Genomic DNA, 12,525 nt, shown 5'->3' on the forward strand with positions numbered 1-12,525 from the left:
ATCGTTGTGACTCTCGGCTCGTTTAACTTCTTATGTTCTGTTTTTCTTATTTATACTTAACTAATTAACAATTACTAATTATTTATGTTCAGGGCTTATCTAGTTGTCCGGACCGACACTGGTCACCGAAATAGTAAAATATACAAGGCTATGCAATTAGGGGTGTTACATTTCTGGGCAGGGTTTCTTCACCAAAGTTGTGCTATTATGCCTTATAAAATCTTTCCAATGACCGAAAATCAGGTCATTTGTACCTGTCTAGAGGAAGTTATGGCCAAATGAACATGTAATTTGGTCAATTTTTTGGGTTTAGTGTTTGGATTTTCGGATTGGGACAGTAGTTTGGTCAACATTTGGACAGAATTTGAGCATGGTTTCTTCATGAAAAATGGGGCATTTTGTCCTAGGTTTCATTTCCAATTGGCCTCACACCAATTGGAGCAGTACAACTCCAGTTATAGGTCAAACAATACATTGGACTAAAAGGTCCGAATTTCCTGCATAAGAATCAACACTCCCAAATTCAATTCTCCAAACTCCACAAACTTCATTTGACATATTTGGCACTTCTAATGCTCATTAAATCATCTCAACATCATCAAATTCCAAGCAATAATACAAAAACTAAGTTAGGTCAAAACCCTAACTTATAATTTCAATCTCAATCATACATCCATGCAATTTGATTTCTAATGCCTTAAACTTCATTAATCAACTTCACTAACTAAAACAAAATCATCAAAACCATCAAATTCATTTACTTCCTATGGCTGCCACAAATTGAGACTTCAACATATTCCAAATTTTATTTTCTTTTCATGCCATATCAACTTAATCAAGCATGCTTTTCATGCTTAGGAAAGAAAAAGAGTATGGTTAGTGCACTAGCCTTTGTGTGCAGAATTTTCTCTTAGCTAACTTCAACTTTTCCTTCACTTTTTCCTCTTCTAATGGCTGCCCAAATCTTGCTTTAGTAGTAGGGACAAAATTTCATGAAGGAAAGTTAGGGTTTTGAGGTGATTTGGTTGAGGTTTGGAAGCTTGGAAAAATTTTAATGGTGGAAGAGAGGGAGTGAGTGTGTTTTAACGGGAAGAAGGTGATGGATAGCAGAATTCCTTTGCCATTTTGTCTCAATTTAGTGGTATTTATCATCTTTTAACTTGCTTGGCAAATTCCCATTGGTTGCAAATTTCAATTTACTCATTTATGACATCACCTTTAAGTCATAAATCCAATTTAATTTCAATTTCTTTTCTCATTTCTTTTACTAATTTTTAATTTAATTTTTAGCAATATTTATTCATATTTTATGTTATAATAATTATTTACTTAAATAGACAAGTTGGTCAAAAATCGTCTTTGAAGGCGAAATGACCAAAATGCCCTACGTTTGGCTTATTAAGCCAAAATAGTCTGTACAGATCAAAAAGTTTTTCTAAACCTTTTCTTGGCATTCTAATTCCATAGAAACCTCAATGAATCTTCGCTGGAGTCCCAAAAATTATTTCATGAATTTTCTCTCGGGTTTAAGGCTTCTAGTTGGGAAGACCGTAGCTTCCCACTGGGTTACCCATCGCTAGGGCACCGGCTCATTTAACTTGGTTGTATTTTATTTCTAAAATTTTTCCTAAATTTTTCTTATTAATATTTGAGTTATTTATGATTCCTTACTTTAGTTTAAATATTTTTTTCTAGACATTCTAGCTGTCCGGACAGACACCGGTCACCGGAATAGTAGAATGTGTGGAATTGCTACAGTAAGGCTGTTACACCATCAATGGAAGGTAACAGAGAGATTCTAGTGTATGGTAACATATGATTAAAGGTTCATTTAAGGTATTCCTTGCTACTAATTGGGTGGCCATGGCACGCTATGCTAGGTGTCAACCATGATCTATGAGATGCCTAAAATGATTTAGAGAAATCATTTATGATAAGAAAGAGTTTTGATGATATTAAGAGTTAATATCATATCTCATTGCCAATTAGCGATGAGCCTAGTGGGTCACACACATACACAAGTTAATCACCAAGTAGAATGTGATTTAATTGATTAATTAAAGAGTTTAATTGATTAATTAAATAGGTTTGGTTTGCAATGAGATTGCAAAGTCCCTAGCATGGCTTAAAACCAAATCTAGGTTATTGGATGTATAGTAAAAGTTAAATTTATATTTAAAGTGTTTAAATATGAATTTAATTGTGAGAAATTAATTAATAGAGATTAATTAATTAATTTATATTTGATATAAATTGATTAGAAGAGGAGAAATAATAATTTTGGGCTGAGAACTCAAAATTAAAACATAAGGATAATTTGATCATTTCATATGGTGACATGTGGCACAAAGAGATGGTGACACATGGCACCATATAAACTTGTCATTTGTCTTCCTATCATGTAAGATGATCAAAGTCAAGATTAAGTCTAACTTTGACACTTAGCTTAATGAGATTAAGTCAATTAAAAATAAGATTCAATGTGATGGTGACATGTGGCAAAGGGTTTAAGTGATTATTTGACCTAATTATAAAAGGAAAAGAAAGAAGAATTAAAACATAACACTCTCTATTCTCAAGTGTGGCGGTAGCCCATTCTCTCCCTCACATCTTCTTGCTTTCTTATCAATTCAAAGAGAATCACTCCATTCCCTTTGAATTAAAATTGCTAGAAATTATTTCTAGTGTCCTATATACACATATAACCTCTCTAAAAGCAAAACCTCAAATTATAATTGGCTGGCAAGGCTTGAGAAGCAAAATTTGGGGCTGCCCATTGGTGATCTTGGTGTGGATAAGCTAGAGGGACAACACTTGGGGTCCTAGGAGCTTCCTAAAGGTGTCAATTGCATCCATAGTGCATTAAAGAGGTTAGTGCCCAAATTCCTCTTTCAAATTAGGGTTTAATTGAATTAATTTGTTAATTCACAATCTTGAATGGAAAATGAAGATCCTAATACATATTAAAAGTGTTTTAATATGCAATTGATCATTGAAATTAATTAGGCACATAAGAGATGTGGCATGATGCAAGAAACCCTAGAAGAAAAATTTTGAAATTCAATGCTCCAATGCACCAATTACCATGCTTCTGCTCCTTCAATCTCTTCATATAATCAATTGATTTTTACAGCCTATTACTCATATCTATGATCTTTTCGGTACTTAATTAAATTTAAGACTCGTTACTCATATTTGTGCCCAAATAACCTATAACAGACTGTAATGCTGGATACACAGGAGTATACTGGTTAGACCTCCATATGTCTATCTTGTATACAACTGTCATGTCAAGCACAAGGCCAGCGGGCGGGCATTAAGCCAGAAATCATATCAGGCACAATGGCCAGTGGGCAGGTATAAAGCCAGCAGAATAATCATATTAGACATATTTTGTCGATCAATGATTATTCATGTAAAAATCATATCAGTGCATTCACAGTCTTTTAAAATCATATCAATGCCAAGTAACCTATAACAGTATATAAAGACTAGATACACAAGAATATTCTGTCCTGTATACATCTGTTATGTCAGGCACAAGGCCAGCGGGCAAGTTGTTAAAGCCAGAAACACAATTAGGCACAATGGCCAACGGGCAGGCGTATAGCCTGTAGAACAATCATATCAAACATATATTATCAGTCCATGATTTTTCATGTAGGCAGTACTGCTCTCTATAATCCCTAACTAGTATACCAATCGATCCAACTATATATATATAAGCCTAGGTGTACTTTGAGCAATTAAGCATTATTAATTGTTTAACAAAATTTCCATATCCATGTATAGTGGGAAAGTGAGTCCCACATACCTATTTCATATAATTTAGCATGTAGTGACTTATTAGGGATAAGTCCTTACTAAAATAATTTAATTCAAGAACCTTTCTTTAGGTTCAGTTTTACTATTTTGAATTTTCATATCAAATTGAGCAATTTGTGGCTACTGTTTAGCCCCACTTCCTTCATGGAAGTTGTTCTTCTATGTCTTGTCTTTATTTTTCTTTTTGAATCATGTCATTTGGATTTGTATAACTCGAGTTATAGTCAAATAACTATAACTGATTCAGTTGCAAATACAGGTTCCTTTAGCTAGGCAGTTTTTGTATCATATTTTGTCAAATTATTTGGACAGGTTATAACAACATTTAGGCATAGTGTTCTTCATAGGATTTGTTGCCCTATGTCTTATGGTCACTCAGAATTTTTAATTGCAATTTTTGAAGTCTTGTAGAATTACTTATAGCCAAATTATTAGACTAAATTTAGGCCAGTAGTTTTGACCTAAAATTTAGGCCAGTAGTTTTGACCTAAAATTTAGGCTTCTTACTTTCATAATTTGAGGAAGATATCTGAAACAAAGTTAAAGCCTTATTTCTTAGATTTCCAAAACTATATGGCACATCTCAATTGAAGTTTTCTAGTGGGAGATATGCTTAAAAGATTATACTGGAGTCAATGGTTACTTATGCACATTTCCAGAATTTATGCACTAATATTTCCTAGCCAATTGACCTATTTCTCTTGATTTCTAGGTTTTAGTGAAAATACCAATCTTGTAGGTCTATGTCTTATTGAAATTTTGGCACTGGTTTCAGGGCATTTGGAGTTATGTGGACCAAGTTATGGTCTTTTTACCAAAACTGATTAGGTTATATATGTCCAGCAATTCTGGGCTGTTTTGACTCTGGACAATTTTTGTGTCCCAAATTTTGCAAGCAATTTGACTTGGTTAATGGAATTTTTGGGTGTTGTGTTCTTCACAAAAGTTATAGCCTTATGTCTAAACTTTTCAATGGTATAAATTTCAGGTCATTTGGATCTGTCTAGAGTGAGTTATGACCAAGTGAATATATACTGTTCATTTGGTCATTTTCTGGGTTCACTATTTGGTAATTCGGATTAGGGCAATATTTAAGTCACTTTTTAGGCAAATTTTGGGCATGGTTTCCACATGAAAATTGGTGCATTTTAGGTCTAGTTTTTCCTCCAATTGGCCTCATGCCAATTGGGGTCACACAATTTCGGTTAGGGCTCAAAATACACACTGTTTTTAACAATTCTCAACCTGCAAGAAAATTTTACACTTCCAATTTCATTCCTCCAACTTCCAAACTACATATTTTCATTCATGGTACTTCTAATATCATCAATCAAATCTCAATTGGTCAAATTTCCAGCAATTTACCCAAGTCTCTAATAATCAATTCAAAACCCTAATTCAAATGGTCAAAGTCAACAATTCACATTCCATAAATTTTATAATACATGTAACTTCAATTACTTTTCAATCAACATCACTAATCTCCATTTACATGTATGAATTAATGACACTCCCATGCTTCTCAAGGCTGTCAAAATGAAGCAATTACATAAGTCTCAACAAATAATCTCAATTTGCCAATTTCAACAATTACACAAAGTCTCCATAATTATCATCAAACCATAATTCACATTGTCAACCTCAAACATACACATGCAATTAAATTTTAATACATATAATCACCTCAATCAATATCACAATTCACCTTTTTCATACATGAATTAATCAAATTCTCTTGGGAATTAAGGCTGCCGAATTCAAGGACTTCCAATTACTCATTATTTTCTTCCAATTTCTCATCATATCAACTCATCCTAAGCCCAAATCAAGATTTAAAGAAGAGAGGTGGAAAGATTAAGCACTAACCTTGTTCCAAGATTTTCTCAACCTTGTGAAAACTCCAAAATTTCCACTTCTTATTGCTGCCTATAGCCTTCCCAAGGTGCGGAGACAAAGTTTAATGAAGTGGACTTGTAATTTCATGTGGAAAATGGTGGGATTTCAAACTTGCATGAAAACTTCCATGGAGGATTTTGGGAGAACCATATTCGGCCATTTGAGAAAAGATTAAAGAAGATGAAAGTGAAGTGGTGGACTTTGTCTTCTTATAGCTTTATATAGTCCACTAACATTAAATTATTAATTTCAATAATCCAAGTTTTAGTATTTCTAATTATCCCCCCTTATTTTTCCTTTATTACATTACATGTAAATTTCATATTTTCATGCAATTTTCAAAATTTAATTTCACTTATTTTTAATGGACATTTAGGTCAAAAGTCAACTCTAGGTGCCAAATGATCAAAATGCCCCTCTTCGGGTTATAATCACACTTTTTCGATAATACCGATTAAATCCCTAATTTGACGGTTCCTTAAATTTTCATTTTTATCTGTACCGATTAACTAAATTTTCTTTGACATTTTTAATGTCATTTGTATCTTAGTAGACCTTTAATTAAATCCCAAAAATTATTTCTCAGGGTTCCTCATAGGTCTGGGGTCACTATCTATGCAGTGACTTTCTAGTGTGATCACCCATCACTACGGTTCCAGCTCATTTAACCTAATTTCATTTCATGTCTTTTATTTTTCCTTAATTCTTCTTGTATTTTTTTATCATGTATTCCATCATTTTTATGCCTCCTCACTATCATTTAAGTGTAGCTCTGGACATCCTAGCTATCCAGAAAAACATTAGTTATCAAAATAGTAGAACGTACGGACTATCTACGGTGAGGGTGTTACAATTCTTCCCCTCTAAATATAAATTTTGTCCTCGAAATTTATCTAGTGTAAATAATCAAGGAACTGCTATCTCTCTTTCTTTCTGCCTTTTCGTGTTATAATACTTCACTTTCTCTTTAGTCTGTCTTACTAGTCCTAGCTTTACAATCTTATCCTTTTCTCGATTTACTATTGAAAATACGTAGCTCTATACAATAGTCCCAAGTCGGTACTGTAATCTGCAGCTTACAGCACAAACATCGAGAACATTGCATAGTTGCCACGGTATATCCCAATACCAAATTTTTCCAATACTTATCCTCAATTAGTTTTGCACTCATCCTCCTTCATCTCATATGCAGTCTTTTTCTTATTTCCATCCATTTACTTTTATATGATCCGTTTTGGTTAATAATATACCATCACCTTATGACCTAAAGGGTTGGTGATCTTCTAACCCATCTATCGGTATCCTCTTTCAATAAGAGGTACAATGCATATATAAGGATGAATATAATTAGAGTCTATCAATACATATTGAAAGGTAGTATAAATAGAAAATGTACCTCTGACAACGTTTATCAGATCTGGCTCCTCCCAAGCCATAGCATACACGCGGAGTGCTATTCTAACCTCGGGCTATTCTATAGTCTCAGAAGCCCTTTGTGATGTATCAGTTGTCTCTGGTTTCATTATTCTTCTACCCCTCTGTGCTATCGAGGTAGACCTCCGAGTCTGTGGTGGAGCTGTGGGAGCACTCCTCTGTGGGCAATCTCTCAAAAAGTGCTCTGTGGACCCACATTTGAAACATCCACCCGTCAGCAGTCTACACTCTCTTCTATGGCTCCTCCCACAATGTGTACAAACTAGCACCGGGGCTGATCTCCATGCTATAGGACTCGCAGAACTGCCAACTGATACACCCGTCTGACCTCTTCTCCTAGGGGCAAATTAGGACCTTTGCCTCTATCCTCTGCTCTGAATTTGACCCTGAGACCCCCTGGGTTTCTTGCTCTCTGTAGTAGCTGTGCTGGACTGGCCAGGTCCAAACCCTTTCTTGCGCCGCTTGTCCCTCCTGGACGGCTCATCATTTCTAACTCTCTTTATTGGTGTCCTATATACTGGCTGGAGAGGTGGTGGTGGTGGCTGTGTTTGTGGAGGTGGCATAGCTCTGGTGACCGGATGGAGCAATAGAGTCATCTGCTCTAAGAAGGCCTGCTGTGTCCTTCCAAAGGTACCCAACAATGGCTCTGCTCTACTGCTACTGTGCTTCCAACTAGAAGCAGTTGCGGGTGCATGACTCTCTACCTCTTTCTCAATTAGTCTAAGAGACCCGTGCTCTGATGGATCGAATGCCATCGATCCTATAAAATAGACAAAGAACAGATATGCATTAGTGTCACCTCGACTCTTATTAAAGGCCCATGCATATATTGCACTTTATCTATTTCTATCCATCTAGGTCTGGGACCGCCTAAACCTTTGCTCTGATACCACTAAATGTAACACCCCTCACCCATCTACAGTGCGGCCGAGCAAGATATGCCACATTCGGTGCCATAGTACTCTATCTTATCTTGTCATGTACATTACTAATTTAATGTCCATTTATTTTTATTATCCCATGTATAATTTTATTTTATCACATTTCATTCTTATGAAGACTAAGACAGAGTCTCCTCTGTTTTATTAGTGCATGGCAGGTTTCACTATTTACCTGTTAAAATTTTCATATCATAAGTTCAATCCATATCAATTTACCTCTTGTCATATCCATCTCATTAACTTTCATGTATTACATCATATCATCAATTCATATCATATGTCATCTAATCAATTCATGTAAAACACATTTACTTCTATTAATAGTATTCATATACAATAATTTACAATTTATATTACAGTCTCAAAATGAATTACATCTGTAACTTATGTACAGAAATAAAAAATACAAAATCTAAATACATATGAGCCCTACCAAAAATACTCGGCTGAATTACATCTGCTCAGAATCTCTGTCTGGACTCTACTGGTCATCTCTCCAATACCTACGTGAGGAAACAATCCATCGCGCTAAGTATATTGCTTAGTGGTGCATAATTTAAAATAAAAATAACTGAATAATCAAGGATAATTATTTCATGTATAATTTCATATAAAGATTCATATTTCATGAACTCTGAGTCAATTACATGTTTACTGAATTTTAGAAGCAATTAAACTTGTCGAGATCCTTTCTAATAATTTATTCCATTTTTTAGTCCTCTTAATTTTATATCAATGGTCTCTTCATATAATTATTTAATTTTTAAAGCTTATTACTTATGAGTCATTTCATAACTTTTACTGCTCCATAGGAGCATATTAATTTACTGGAATCTCTTCATATAATCAATTGATTTTTATAGCCTATTACTCATATTTGTGATATTTTCGGTACTTAATTAAATTTAAGACTCATTACTCATATTTGTGCCCAAGTAACCTATAACAGACTGTAATGCTAGATACGTGGGATTATACTGGTTAGACCCCCATATGTCTATCCTGTATACAATTGTCATGTTAGGCACAAGGCCAGCGGGTGGGCATAAAGCCATAAATCATATCAGGCACAATGGCTAATAGGCAAGCATAAAGCCAGTAGAACAATCATATCAAATATATATTGTCAGTCAATGATTTTCCATGTAGGCAGTACTGCTATCTGTAATCCCTAATTGGTATACCAATCGATCTAATTATATATATATGAGCCTAAGTTTACTTTGAGCAATTAAGCATTATTAATTGTTTAACAAAATTTTCATGTCCATGTATAGTGGGAAAGTGTGTCCCACATACCTATTTCATGTAATTTAGCATGTAGTGACTTATTAGAGATAAGTCCTTACTAAAATAATTTAATTCAAGAACCTTTCTTTATGTTTAGTTTTACTGTTTTGAATTTGCATATCAAATTGAGCAAATTGTGGCTACTGTTTAGCCCCACTTCCTTCATAGAAGTTGTTCTTCTATGTCTTGTATTTATTTTCATTTTTGAATAATGTCATTTGGATTTGTATAACTCGAGTTATGGTCAAATAACCATAACTGATTTAGTTGTAAATTCTGGTTCCTTTAGCTAGGCAGTTTTGGTATCATATTTAGTCAAATTATTTGGATAGGTTGTAGCAATATTTAGGCCTAGTGTTCTCCATAGGATTTGTTTTCTTATGTCTTATGGTCGCTCAAAATTTTTAATTGTGATTTTTCAAGTCTTGTGGAATTACTTATAGCTAAATTATTGGACTGGACTCAAGTATCTTATACTAACATGATTCTCATTTAGATCAGTAGTTTTGAACCTAAATTTAAGCTTCTTACGTTCATAATTTGAGGAAGATATCTTAAAAAAAGTTAAAGCCTTGTTTCTTAGATTTCCAGAACTACATGGCACATCTCAATTAAATTTTCTTGTGGGAGATATACTTAAAAGACTATGCTGGAGTTAATGGTTACTTATGCACATTTCCAGAATTTATGCACTAAATTGGCCTAGTCAATTAACCTATATCTCTTGATTTCCAGGTTCTGGTCAAAATTCCAATCTTGTAGGTCTATGTCTTATTGAAATTTTGGCACTTGTTTCAGGGCATTTGGATTTCTGTCGACCAAGTTATGATCGTTTTACCAAAACTGGTCAGGTTTCATATGTCTAGCAATTCTGGGCTGTTTTGATTCTGGACAGTTTTGGTGTTCCAACTTGTGCAAGTAATTTGACTTGGTTAATGGTATTTATGGGCTTTGTGTTCTTCACAAAAGTTATAACCCTATGTCTAAGCTTTCCAATGGTATAAATTTCAGGTCATTTGGATCTTCCTGAAGTGAGTTATGACCAAATGAATGTACACTGTTCATTTGGTTATTTTCTGGGTTCACTATTTGGTAATCCGGATTAGGGCAATATTTAGGTCACTTTTTAGACAAAATTTGAGCATGGTTTCTACACGAAATTTGGTGCATTTTAGGTCTAGTTTTACCTCCAATTGGCTTCATACCAATTGGGGTCACATAATTTTGGTTAGGGCTCAAAATACATACTGTTTTCAACAATTCTCAACATGCAAGAAAATTTTACACTTCCAATTTCATTCCTCCAACTCCCAAACTACATATTTGCATTCATGGAACTTCTAATATCATCAATCAAATCTCAATTGGTCAAATTTCTAGCAATTTACACAAGTATCTAATAATCAATTCAAAACCCTAATTCAAATGGTCAAAGTAAAAAATTCACATTCTATAAATTTTCTAGTACATGTATCTTCAATTACTTATAAATCAACATCACTAATCTCCATTTACATGTATGAATTAATTATACTCCCATGCTTCTCAAGGTTGCCAAAATGAAGCAATTACACAAGTCTCAACAAACAATCTCAATTTGCCAATTTCAGCGATTACACAAAGTCTCCATAATTATCATCAAACCCTAATTCACATTGTCAACCTCAAACATACACATGAAATTAAATTTTAATACATATTGTCACACCCTACCCCTCTGTAAGGCATAACATGATCCCGTAGTATATCTAATGAATTACCAACTTCGTCTACTGATAACCCATTAAATACACTACAAGGGATTTTAAAACTTTTCTTACTTCATTTTACAGTGGTGAGCACTATTTACAGGTGTTAAAAACTTTTTGTGAACTGACTTGAAACAGTTAACACATTTAGACTATTAGTAATTTCTATAAAAATTTTGGCAGAGTGCCATCTGTATTTTGGATAAAATAGTTCTTCAGAAAACCTGTAAAAGAACTTCAATATAATTCTCAATCTCCACTTCAACAGTTAAACAACACAATTTCTTTTTCAAATCAAATCCAAAATAATTTTTCAAAGACTGAGATAAAAGAAAGATAATACAATTTTTACAAGTCAAAATACTCATAATTTACTTTACAACTTCAATGTACAATTTTAATTTACAACTGCTCAAAACCAAAAGCAATATATGCATACAGTGAACATACATTACAGTGCAAAATGCAAAATGAGGTATACTCAATATACCCGATGATCTCTCGCTGAATGCACTAGCAGCCTAGTCTGCTGTCCTGTCAATATGTCTACCTGCGACAGCAATGAAAAGCTATCGCTGAGACAATGTCTCAGTGGTGCAAAACATTAACCAAATACAACTTAAATCACAGTTCATAAATCATTTAAATGATGGATATGTAAAATCATAGTTAAATTCAAGACAATGAGTGTCAGAAGGAATTTAACACAATATCACAATAAATCTCAGAGATCAAAACATAGTTAGCTTCAAAAGACAGTGAATGTTAATAAGGATTTAACTCCATTTCACAATCTCATAATACAAATCAATAAATCACACACAGCTTAATCATGTTCCAAAGTTTTATTTGTCCCAAAAGCCGATGGCTAATGAGGTATTCAATTCATCCCAAAAGTCGATGACTAATGAGGAATAACATAGCTAGCTAGCAAAAATATGAGTACTCATCCAATTCGTCCTCAACAGGCACACACCTCAACACTTCAGCCAGAGAGGGAATTCAATTCGTCCCACTAGACAAGCTAGCGAGGAATACAATCAATATACATGATAGCTGTGGTTTCAACCCATTTCCAATGCTTTTCAATCAATCAGTATCCATCAATATCATTCAAACAATTTCTCACAGTTTCAAATCATTTACAATGCTTTTCAAGAATTAAATATCCATTCAAACACATTTCCACAATTTAAAACAATAATGTATAAATAGTCATAATTCATTTCAATTGAAAAATTCAAAAGAAAAAGTTGTTGTGCACAAACCTCTGATAACTGTCTCTTGGTCTGGACTCAGTGTTTCCTTCCCTTTTCCTGAGTCTTTGGTAACTGAGAAACACAATTTGAAGTGTTTCAGTACTAAATTAAACTATCTCTATCGATGATGCT

Source organism: Hevea brasiliensis, chromosome 5 (assembly GCF_030052815.1).
Source record: "Hevea brasiliensis isolate MT/VB/25A 57/8 chromosome 5, ASM3005281v1, whole genome shotgun sequence".
NCBI classification, from domain to species: domain Eukaryota; kingdom Viridiplantae; phylum Streptophyta; class Magnoliopsida; order Malpighiales; family Euphorbiaceae; genus Hevea; species Hevea brasiliensis.